Source organism: Pelobates fuscus, chromosome 3, assembly GCF_036172605.1.
Source record: "Pelobates fuscus isolate aPelFus1 chromosome 3, aPelFus1.pri, whole genome shotgun sequence".
NCBI classification, from domain to species: Eukaryota; Metazoa; Chordata; class Amphibia; order Anura; family Pelobatidae; genus Pelobates; species Pelobates fuscus.
This window is the reverse complement of record NC_086319.1, coordinates 109,482,299-109,488,345: the sequence shown is the minus strand read 5'-3', so window position 1 is coordinate 109,488,345 and position 6,047 is coordinate 109,482,299.

Genomic DNA, 6,047 nt, shown 5'->3' with positions numbered 1-6,047 from the left:
TTTCAATAAATCCCATATATGGGATCTAACTCGTGTTCAAAATAAAATATAGAAGAATAAAGTGTAACATTGTGAATATCCTCTTCAAGCTTATGTTAATCATCAAAATAGTTCTTCTGTGTCAGAAAGAAAGAGAGAGAAAAAAAAGGGAAAAAAAAGAAACATAATAATGTCTCCTTCCTCTTTTCTTCCCTCCTTCCCCTTCTTTCCTTTATATATGTACCAATGTATATTATCCAACTATCCGCTACCATTACTCATAACAGCTATAACAATATCCTAGATGTAGATTGCTACTATCATTTATTACAACAGGTTGGGTAATTATCCTACCCCCAGATTAAAAATTCTGGTTGATTTTAATGTCTTACTAGTAGGGTATGATATTGGGTAGAAAGGGAGCTACTGTATATTTACCCTCACCATAATCACCATACACTTCAACCAAACAAAAAAAATAGTATTAGTCACTGGTGGCTTTAATCACCAGTTACCAATTGCTATTAAAACAGGATATTGGACACAGAGAAAACTAATTTACAATTATCCTTATCATTCACCATACACTTCAACCAAACAGAGAGTGAATTAATCTACTGTGATTAGTCAAATCAATAAATCTCCTATCAGTTAGAAAAATAGTACATTATGTATATATCATTATAATTAACTATGGATATTTATCATAAATTTCAGTATATCCCATATATAAAATTTAACTCGTGTTCAGAATAGTATATAAGAAAATAAAGTGTAAAGTTGTGAATATCCTCTTCAAACTTATATTATTCATCAAAATAGCTCTTCTGTGAGAAAAAAAAACACGTTCCCTTTCTAGCATCAACTATTGTATCCATTATAGAATCAAACATAAATGGACAATATTGCTGATTAACAATTTTTAGATTGAAATTAATTTAAATCCCAAGAGTCAATGGTTTCCTGAGCTTCAGTAGCATCTTTAAAAATAAATCTTTGGTCTTGGTAGAATGCTGATAATGTCGTTGGAAAGTTCCATTTGTATCTAATTCCTTTCCGTCTCAATATTGCAGTCTGATTAGCAAATTTTTTCCTATTCTGTCGAGTTAATATAGATAAATCTGCAAATATTTTAGTATCTTTAAAGTCCAAGTCAGTGATCTCGTTTTTCTGTACTGACCACATAATCTGGTTCTTGATGAAATTATTAGAAAATCAAACAATAATGTCTCTGGGTACAGTAGATGCAAGGTTCTTTGGTCTACTTAGCCTATGAAATTTTTGAAAAGGTAGGTCTCCTAAAGATGTTTCCGGAATAATCTTCTGAAAGAAAGATCTAAGAAATTGATCTAATCTATCATATTTGATGGTTTCTGGAATGCCACGTATTGCCACGTATTTTTTGTGTTATTTTTCTCTCAAATTGTACTTTAGGCATGGATTCTTTGTTCCTGTTATGTGTTACTGACAAAGAACACCCCAATATGTGTTCAGCAACATCTCCTGAGTACAGTGATGCTACCCATGTATAGGTGTGTTGGGTTCTCTGGGGACTAAAATACCTTATACATTTAACATGAATGTGTGTGTCTATATATACATATACATATACAGGTTTTATGAGTTTTGCAAACTTACAGCAGTCAAATGTAGGGCATATAATATGTGTGTATGTATGTGTGTGTGTATATATATATTTACATAGAAACATAGAAACATAGAATGTGACGGCAGATAAGAACCATTCGGCCAATCTAGTCTGCCCAATTTTCTAAATACTTTCATTAGTCTCTTATAGTTAGGATAGCCTTATGCCTATCCCAAGCATGCTTAAACTCCTTTTGCTGTGAAAAGGGAACGAAAGCAATGTTAATTAAAAACACACACACACACAACCATACACACACACTTTTATTTCCTATATATGTGTAATATGTTATAATTAAATAATTTTATAATATATTATACATACATAATGCATATATATGATTTCATTATGTATTTTTTTTAGATATATGTGAATATATTTCAAAGTACACGTACAATGAAATCATATATATGCATTATATATGTATAATATATTATAAAATGCTTTAATAATTTTACAATATATTATACATATATAATACAGACACTCCTGACTTACCAACCGGATTAATTTCCTACGACCCAGTCGTAGAACGAATAGGTCGGTAAGTGAGGAATTAAGGGATATCCTGCTCTGGCACATTCATCTATGTTCAGGGAAGTTTCTTAGCCCAGACAGTCCCCCTCAGAAGAAGACAAATTGGGGTTGGGATCATTATGTACGTGGGGAGGAATAGGGAGGGAGAGGGAAGGAGGGTACAGGTGAATTTTTTAAAAATTTTATTATTTTATTTATTTTATTTTATTTTAACTGAGTGCCTCGACCTCTTGAGGCACTCAATACAGGCAGAGCATAGGAAGCCTGCCTGAAGGCTTCCAATGCTCTTCTCCACACTGCCTGGCGCCAAGTGCAGCAACAAGGAAGTGATCGCTCCAAGGAGAGTGATCACTCAGGTCCCCGGCAGTGTGGGGAGTATTACACGTCTCAATATTGAGGCATCTTGTCATGCCCTAAGGGCGGCTGGAAGGACCATTTTTTTGTCGGACGTACCTTATACGTCTGCGGTCCTTAAGGTGTTGCCTTTGGCTGCTTTCACCTGCTCTGTCAATTAAACAACTCCTCTTAGATGCTACTTTAGCTGTTTTGTCTGTAATTCAGTGATTCATGTTACTTTTTGCATTATATAGTTATTAAACATTGTAGCGGAGGCCTGGTATTCCACAAGTTAACTCCACTAAAGATCCCAGTGAGGCTCAGGAACAAGTAGTAAAAACACCATGAATCAATAATTCCAGCAAACAAAGTAATCCACGAATATCCCCATACAGATCCCAATGACTGGACGACACACAGCATCAGGAGCAGAACTGACTTTTAATCCACACAGTCTCCTTATAAAGCATTCTCCCATGCAAGGGAGGGATTCACAGTAATTAGTTTAGTATCCAATAGTGAAACCGCTACCTCCCACACATCTCCTCCCCTCAGTATGACACTTAATCCCATTATACATACTGTAGTTTTCCCCGAGTTCTGAATGTACCCTAGACAAGTAGTAATAATAATACTGTGGGTACCCTGTGGTAGCCCTCATCTGGGTGACTAACATATTCAAAATTCCCCCAGATCGGACCAGGGGTTCGAGAATTAGGTGGAGGGTGTAATTTGACCGACCGCACATGAGGTGGTATCCGAAAAGGGTTCCATGGGTTTTGGCCCTGCGGTCGGTCTTCATTCGGGAAGTAAAACACATAAAATACTGCCATCCACGATTAATCTTGTATTCGTATGAATCCCCTTGATCGGTACTTTGAACCTACCGAACGGGAGGCTGATTAGCCTTCCAGTTTGGGAGTTACGGAGCCCTGGAGGTCTCAGCGGTGTTCGGATTATCGAGTGTCCGATTTGAGTTCCAGACACTCGACGACCAAACACCGCTGAGATTTTCGTGCGTAAGATGGCCGCCGCCACGTGTTCGTATACCGAACGGCGCCCACACAGATACATCAATAAAGTACTGATTAACCTGCGGTTAGAGAAGTGTGAATGCTTAATAAGGTACACACTTCTCTCTGGGTGGTCTATGGGTTTGGTAGTTTACATTCGTATGGAGTACAGATGGAAACTACCAAACAATCATACGAATCCCACATACATTTTAACCATAGAAACAGAAATAACACACAAATTGCAATATTATTACAGTCTTTTAGGACAGCCCTGGTACCATCTGCTACAAACATATTAAGAAAAAAGGAGGAGGTGGAAAGGTATATTTGCTCTTTTTTGGTGTCATTTCTCTTTTACTTCAACTGGCGTTACTTGGTACCTTTTGTTGCAGGTTGCTGCTACCACTTGCGGCTATTTCCCAGTGAGGGTCCACAAATACTTTTCGTAAACGCCGTAGCCACTTGACAAAGCTCCGCTTACTTCAGGCTTTATTGTACGCTGCAGCTATGCAGCGAAACTCTGCATGTTTCGGGCGCTTGTCTCCCAGACCCTGCCATACCACTACGCGAGGACGTCCTCATTTCATCTCGTCCTGCCGGCTGGATGAACTGGCATGCCATTTCACTGCATATTTAAAAGGTTAGTTACGCCTAAATATAAATGTCTTTTCAATGCTTAAATATGAATTCAAATTTCTCTATACTGACTTCTAACTAAAGATTATTATGTTTAGGCATCATTTACTTTACACCTGTTGTGTATTATATGTTCCAGCTATCTCAAATATTTCAATTGACTATTTTACTTGATTTGAGATGGCCTGATAAAATTAATTTAACTGAGGATCATGTAAGCTTTTCCTGCCACTTTTGGTATTTCATATCATTTAACATTAATTCACAAATTATATCACTGATATCAATAGATTTTTTTATTTAAAATCTTTCCAATACAAATATAAATATGACTGTTTCTTATTCCCTCTCCCTAGTGAACACAACTGAGACATTTTATGGGGTGAGTGAAGCAGCAGAGGTATGTATAAATTCACTTCACTTCTGTGTCTAGGGTGACTACATTGTTTTATGATACTCTGGGAGCAAATGCCATACAAGCACATGCACACTCTGGCATTCCTTGCTGAACATTGGCATATGACACTCATGCACTCCATGAGAACTAAATTTAATTACATAATATGCTCTTGCTAAGGCAGGACAGCCACACACAATAAAAACTATAAAATAAAAATAGGTTTGGATTATTATAAAAAAACACGCTTAATGCTTAGATCAGGGGTCAGCAACCTATCACTCGCGGTGCCTTTTCACAGCACTCAAGGCTGCTAGAGTCAAACAGGCTCTGGCCTATCAGGAGTCCCAGTGGGACTTCAGATTTCTGCCTGTGAAAACTGAGTAGTGATTGCAGGTGTTGAGGGGCAATCCTCAATTCATGTATTGCAGCTCTTGATTGCAATTCATGTATCTTGCAGCTCAGATTACTTTCTCTTGTGAATGGGAATCCACACTTGAGCAGAGCAGCCCAGCAACTATCGCAGCTCATGCAATTGACCTGTACCATGCCAGCCCTGGCCCCACTAGATCCCATGAAAGCCACCCACACTGCTAGCTATACCCAGAGCTGCAGAAGATACCTCGCCCTCTTTCAAACAGACACACAGTCCCCACAAACACAACACTCATAAACCCTCACATTCAATACCACAGGCAGCCACACATACATCCCGAAACACAAATTTATTTGAAAAAAATATGGGAAAATACACACCTCAGTTTTAAAAAATAGGAATTTATTACATAATAAGCTGCAACAGTTCTTGATCAGCATTTATTTATATGTACGTTTTTAATCTTTACATATTAAAAATGAATGGAGCTTTAACCTGGTCTCCGACAAAATCAAACAATGAAAAGCCCAAAAATCATAAAAAGAAAATGTGAGGTTTATCATGTAAAGTACATTGAAGATGCACAATCATAGGATTTTTAAAAAAAGAGAGAAATTTTTCTTACTGCTTCAAATGTCTCAAACTTTAGCGTTATCTTATTTTGGATTTCATTGTTTGATTTAATTATTTACCACAGCAAAAAGAACGTGTAGACATATCATTTGTCAATGCCCTTTTAAATGCAGGCCATCATGTACTCATGACATCTTCTAAACTGCTGAAAGCATTTATATTAAATAAAAAAAAATAATAAAGAAAAACTCTCTCTATGGCAGATTTAACGTTTTCTTAAAATAAATAGTTTTAAAAATGTATTGTGCATGAAATCAAGAATTTTGATTCCTCAGGAATTTTTAAATAAATTATTTTAAATAAAAATAAAGATAGTGTCTTTTAGCAAGATGAACAGCAAAGCTTATTTTTAAAGGATATGTGTGAAAAAAAGACGCGCAGAATTCTTTGTCCATCGTGACCAGCCAATCTGTAAATTATGTCAGTCTTGCAATCTCAACAAAACACAGTGCTGTGGATACAGTTAGAGGCAGCAAGAAAGGATTCTAG